Source organism: Symsagittifera roscoffensis, chromosome 7 (assembly GCF_963678635.1).
Source record: "Symsagittifera roscoffensis chromosome 7, txSymRosc1.1, whole genome shotgun sequence".
NCBI lineage: Eukaryota > Metazoa > Xenacoelomorpha > Acoela > Convolutidae > Symsagittifera > Symsagittifera roscoffensis.
Genome location: NC_087068.1, coordinates 12,707,565 through 12,713,671, shown reverse-complemented (window position 1 = coordinate 12,713,671; position 6,107 = coordinate 12,707,565). Strand labels below are relative to the sequence as shown.

General features: G+C 39.2%; 5 non-coding genes across 5 annotated transcripts; all 5 read left to right on the top strand.

The window, feature by feature from the left end:
• Nucleotides 1–56: 56 nt before the first annotated feature.
• On the top strand, nucleotides 57–130 carry Trnan-guu (transfer RNA asparagine (anticodon GUU)). The gene has a single exon. It is a non-coding gene; the product is annotated as a tRNA-Asn (tRNA).
• Nucleotides 131–977: 847 nt separating this feature from the next.
• Trnan-guu (transfer RNA asparagine (anticodon GUU)) lies at nucleotides 978–1,051 on the top strand. The gene has a single exon. It is a non-coding gene; the product is annotated as a tRNA-Asn (tRNA).
• Nucleotides 1,052–2,323: 1,272 nt separating this feature from the next.
• Trnan-guu (transfer RNA asparagine (anticodon GUU)) lies at nucleotides 2,324–2,397 on the top strand. Its single transcript has one exon. It is a non-coding gene; the product is annotated as a tRNA-Asn (tRNA).
• Nucleotides 2,398–4,019: 1,622 nt separating this feature from the next.
• Nucleotides 4,020–4,093, top strand: Trnan-guu (transfer RNA asparagine (anticodon GUU)). The gene has a single exon. It is a non-coding gene; the product is annotated as a tRNA-Asn (tRNA).
• A 718-nt stretch (nucleotides 4,094–4,811) lies between these two features.
• Trnan-guu (transfer RNA asparagine (anticodon GUU)) lies at nucleotides 4,812–4,885 on the top strand. The gene has a single exon. It is a non-coding gene; the product is annotated as a tRNA-Asn (tRNA).
• The last annotated feature ends 1,222 nt before the right edge of the window (nucleotides 4,886–6,107 follow it).

Genomic DNA, 6,107 nt, shown 5'->3' with positions numbered 1-6,107 from the left:
TCTCATAGAACAAAGCTCGAATGATGCATAAAAAATCAACCGACACATGTTATTGAGCTCTTGTGGCGCAATCGGCTAGCGCGTTCGGCTGTTAACCGAAAGGTTGGTGGTTCAAGCCCACCCAGGAGCGAGAACAGGAGAATCTCAAAATCAGAGAATGCTGCAAAAAATGTATGCACTAAGTTATTAATTTCAGGATCCACAGCTTCGAACTCTTGAATTTGAAAAATTAGGTTTGTAAGACTACCTGCATCTTTGAGCCCTGCTAGCTCAGTCGGTAGAGCGTGAGACGATTAATCTAACGATGAAGGGTTCGAGTCCCTTGTAGTGCGAAGAATCATTTTCTCTATTAGTTTTTTAAAACACTCGAACTTCTTTGAAAACGCCGGTTATTTTCCGAGTTTTCATAAATACTTAATAAGTTTCAGGCTCTCAAAAATAAACTTTTCTCATAGAACAAAGCTCGAATGATGCATAAAAAAATCAACCTACATAATTTAACGAGCTATTGTGGAGCAATCGGCTAGCGCTTTGGGCTGTTAACCAGAAGATTGGTGGTTCAAGCCCACCCAGGAGCGAGAACAGTAGAATCCCAAAATCAGAGATTGCTGCAAAAAATATGTACACTAAGTTGTTAATTTCAGGATCCAACGCTTCGATTTCTTGAATTTGAGAAAATAGGTTTGAAAGACTAGCTTAATCTTCCAGCCCTGATAGCTCAGTCGGTGGAGCGTTGGACTTGTAATCCAAAGGACAAGTCCAACTTCGAGGTACAACTCCGAAGACTTCGAGGCCCTTGTAGGGAGAAGTATCAAATCTTCTTTTAAATTTTTTGAAACAATCGCACTTCTTTGAAACGCCAGTTATTTTCCGAGTTTTCATGATTGCTCAATAAGTTTCAGGCTCTCAAAAATCAACTTTTCTCATAGAACAAAGCTCGAATGATGCATAAAAAATCAACCGACACATGTTATTGAGCTCTTGTGGCGCAATCGGCTAGCGCGTTCGGCTGTTAACCGAAAGGTTGGTGGTTCAAGCCCACCCAGGAGCGAGAACAGGAGAATCTCAAAATCAGAGAATGCTGCAACAAATGTATGCACTAAGTTATTAATTTCAGGATCCACAGCTTCGAATTCTTGAATTTGAAAAACAAGGTTTGTAAGACTAGCAGCATCTTTGAGCCCTGCTAACTCAGTCGGTATAGCGTTAGACTACTAATCCAACGGTTAAGGGTTCGAGTCCCTTGTGGTGCGAAGAATCATTTCTTCTATTAATTTTTTTTTGAAACAATCGAACTTCTTTGAAAGCGCCAGTCAATTTCACAGTTTTTGTGAATGCTTTATATGTTTCAGGCTCTCAAAAATAAACTTTTCTCATAGAAGAAAGCTCGAATGATGCATAAAAATCAACCGACATATGTTATCGAGCTCTTGTGGCGCAATCGGCTTGAGCGTTCCGATGTTAATCGAAAGGTTGGTGGTTCAAGCCCACCCAGGAGCGAGAACAGAAGAAGCTCAAAATCAGAGAATGCTGAAAAAAATGTATGCACTAAGTATTTAATTTCAGGATCCACAGCTTCGAATTCTTGAATTTGAAAAATTAGGTTTGTAAGACTAGCTGCATCTTTGAGCCCTGCTAGCTCAGTCGGTAGAGCGTCAGATTATTAATCCAACGATGAAGGGTTCGAGTCCCTTGTAGTGCGAAGAATCTTTTTCTCTATTAGTTTTTTTTGAAACACTCGAACTTCTTTGAAAACGCCGGTTATTTTCCGAGTTTTCATAAATACTTAATAAGTTTCAGGCTCTCAAAAATAAACTTTTCTCATAGAACAAAGCTCGAATGATGCATAAAAAAATCAACCTACACAATTTATCGAGCTCTTGTGGAGCAATCGGCTAGCGCTTTGGGCTGTTTACCGCAATATTGGTAGTTCAAGCCCACCCAGGAGCGAGAACAGTATAATCTCAAAATCAGAGATTTCTGCAAAAAATATGTACACTAAGTTGTTAATTTCAGGATCCAACGCTTCGAATTCTTGAATTTGAGAAAATAGGTTTGAAAGACTAGCTTAATCTTCCAGCCCTGATAGCTCAGTCGGTGGAGCGTTGGACTTGTAATCCAAAGGACAAGAGTTCGAGGCCCTTGTAGGGAGAAGTAGCAAATCTTCTTTTAAACTTTTTGAAACACTCGCACTTCTTTGAAACGCCAGTTATTTTCCGAGTTTTCATGATTGCTTAATAAGTTTCAGGCTCTCAAAAATCAACTTTTCTCATAGAACAAAGCTCGAATGATGCATAAAAAATCAACCGACACATGTTATTGAGCTCTTGTGGCGCAATCGGCTAGCGCGTTCGGCTGTTAACCAGAAGGTTGGTGGTTCAAGCCCACCCAGGAGCGAGAACAGAAGAACCTCAAAAGCAGATATTGATACAAAAATGTGTGCACTAAGTTATTAATTTTAGGATCCACAGCTTTGAATTCTTGAATTTGATGAAATTGAAAAATTAGGTTTGTAAGACTAGCTGAATCTTTAAGCCCTGCTAGCTCAGTCGGTAGAGCGTTGGACTTTTAATCCAACGGTCAAGGGTTCGAGTCACTTTTGGGCGAAGTAGCATTTCTTCTATTAATTTTTTTTGAAACAATCGAACTTCTTCGAAAGCGCCAGTTATTTTCAGTTTTTGTGAATGCTTAATAAGTTGCAGGCTCTCAAAAATAAACTTTTCTCATATAACAAAGCTCGAATGATGCATAAAAAATCAACCGACACATGTTTTCGAGCTGTTGTGGTGGAATCGGCTAGCGCGTTCGGCTGTTAACCGAAAGGTTGGTGATTCAAGACCACCCAGGAACAAGAACAGAAGAACCTCAAAAGCAGATATTGATACAAAAATCTGTGCACTAAGTTATTAATTTTAGGATCCACAGCTTCGAATTCTTGAAATTGAAAAATAAGGTTTGTAAGACTAGCAGCATCTTTGAGCCCTGCTAGCTCAATCGGTAGAGCGTTAGACTGCTAACCCAACGGTGAAGCGTTCGAGTCCCTTGTGGTGTGAAAAATCATTTCTGCTATTAGTTTTTTTTGAAACAATCGAACTTCTTTGAAAGCGCCAGTTAATTTCACAGTTTTTGTGAATGCTTAATATGTTTCAGGCTCTCAAAAATAAACTTTTCTCATAGAAGAAAGCTCGAATGATGCATAAAAAATCAACCGACATATGTTATCGAGCTCTTGTGGCGCAATCGGCTAGAGCGTTCGGCTGTTAACCGAAAGGTTGGTGGTTCAAGCCCACTCAGGAGAGAGAAAAGGAGAATCTCAAAATCAGAGAATGCTGCAAAAAATGTATGCACTAAGTTATTAATTTCAGGATCCACAGCTTCGAATTCTTGAATTTGAAAAATTAGGTTTGTAAGACTAGCTGCATCTTCGAGCCCTGCTAGCTCAGTCGGTAGATCGTCAGACTATTAATGCAACGGTGAAAGGTTCGAGTCCATTGTAGTGCGAAGAATCATTTTCTCTATTAGTTTTTTTTGAAACACTCCAACTTCTTTGAAAACGCCGGTTTTTTTCCGAGTTTTCATAAATACTTAATAAGTTTCAGGCTCTCAAAAATAAACTTTTCTCATAGAAAAAAGCTCGAATGATGCATAAAAAAATCAACCTACACAATTTACCGAGCTCTTGTGGAGCAATCGGCTAGCGCTTTCGGCTGTTAACCGCAGGCTTCGAATTCTTGAATTTGAAAAAATAGGTTTGAAAGACTAGCATAATCTTCCAGCCCTGATAGCTCAGTCGGTTGAGCGTTGTACTTGTAATCCAAAGGACAAGAGTTCGAGGCCCTTGTAGGGAGAAGTATCAAATCTTCTTTTAAATTTTTTGAAACAATCGCACTTCTTTGAAACGCCAGTTATTTTCCGAGTTTTCATGATTGCTTAATAAGTTTCAGGCTCTCAAAAATAAACTTTTCTCATAGAACAAAGCTCGAATGATGCATAAAAAATCAACCGACACATGTTATTGAGCTCTTGTGGCGCAATGGGCTAGCGCGTTCGGCTGTTAACCGAAAGGTTAGTGGTTCAATCCCACCCAGGAGCGAGAACATGAGAATCTGAAAATCAGAGATTGCTGCAAAAAATGTGTGCACTAAGTTGTTAATTTCAGGATCCACAGCTTCGAATTCTTGAATTTGAAAAATTAGATTTGTAAGACTAGATGCATCTTTGAGACCTGCTAGCTCAGTCGGTAGATCGTCAGACTATTAATGCAACGGTGAAAGGTTCGAGTCCATTGTAGTGCGAAGAATCATTTTCTGTATTAGTTTTTTGAAACACTCGAACTTCTTTGAAAACGCCGGTTATTTTCCGAGTTTTCATAAATACTTAATAAGTTTCAGGCTCTCAAAAATAAACTTTTCTCATAGAACAAAGCTCGAATGATGCATAAAAAAATCAACCTACACAATTTACCGAGCTCTTGTGGAGCAATCGGCTAGCGCTTTCGGCTGTTAACCGCAGGCTTCGAATTCTTGAATTTGAAAAAATAGGTTTGAAAGACTAGCAAAATCTACCAGCCCTGATAGCTCAGTCGGTGGAGCGTTGTACTTGTAATCCAAAGGACAAGAGTTCGAGGCCCTTGTAGGGAGAAGTATCAAATCTTCTTTTAAATTTTTTGAAACAATCGCACTTCTTTGAAACGCCAGTTATTTTCCGAGTTTTCATGATTGCTTAATAAGTTTCAGGCTCTCAAAAATAAACTTTTCTGATAGAACAAAGCTCGAATGATGCATAAAAAATCAACCGCCACATGTTATTGAGCTCTTGTGGCGCAATAGGCTAGCGCGTTCGGCTGTTAACCGAAAGGTTAGTGGTTCAATCCCACCCAGGAGCGATAACATGAGAATCTGAAAATCAGAGATTGCTGCAAAAAATGTTTGCACTAAGTTGTTAATTTCAGGATCCACAGCTTCGAATTCTTGAATTTGAAAAATTAGGTTTGTAAGACTAGCTGCATCTTTGAGCCCTGCTAGCTCAGTCGGTAGAGCGTCAGACTATTAATCCAACGGTGAAAGGTTCGAGTCCATTGTATTGCAAAGAATCAGTTTCTCTATTAGTTTTTTTGAAACACTCGAACTTCTTTGAAAACCGAGTTTTCCGAGTTTTCATGAATACTTAATAAGTTTCAGGCTCTCAAAAATAAACTTTTCTCATAGAACAAAGCTCGAATGCTGCATAAAAAAATCAACCTACACAATTTACCGAGCTCTTGTGGTGGAATCGGCTAGCGCGTTCGGCTGATAACCGAAAGGTTGGTGATTCAAGACCACACAGGAACAAGGACAGAAGAACCTCAAAAGCAGATATTGATACAAAAAATGTGTGCACTAAGTTATTAATTTCAGGATCCACAGCTTCGAATTCTTGAATTTGAAAAATAAGGTTTGTAAGACTAGCAGCATCTTTGAGCCCTGCTAGCTCAATCGGTAGAGCGTTACACTGCTAATCCAACGGTGAAGCGTTCGAGTCCCTTGTGGTGTGAAGAATCATTTCTGCTATTAGTTTTTTTTGAAACAATCGAACTTCTTTGAAAGCGCCAGTTAATTTCACAGTTTTTGTGAATGCTTAATATGTTTCAGGCTCTCAAAAATAAACTTTTCTCATAGAAGAAAGCTCGAATGATGCATAAAAAATCAACCGACATATGTTATCGAGCTCTTGTGGCGCAATCGGCTAGAGCGTTCGGCTGTCAACCGAAAGGTTGGTGGTTCACGCCCACTCAGGAGCGAGAACAGGAGAAACTCAAAATCAGAGAATGCTGCAAAAAATGTATGCACTAAGTTATTAATTTCAGGATCCACAGCTTCGAATTCTTGAATTTGAAAAATTAGGTTTGTAAGACTAGCTGCATCTTTCAGCCCTGCTAGCTCAGTCGGTAGATCGTCAGACTATTAATCCAACGGTGAAAGGTTCGAGTCCATTGAAGTGCGAAGAATCATTTTCTCTATTAGTTTTTTTGAAACACTCGAACTTCTTTGAAAACGCCGGTTATTTTCCGAGTTTTCATAAATACTTAATAAGTTTCAGGCTCTCAAAAATAAAGTTTTCTCATAGAA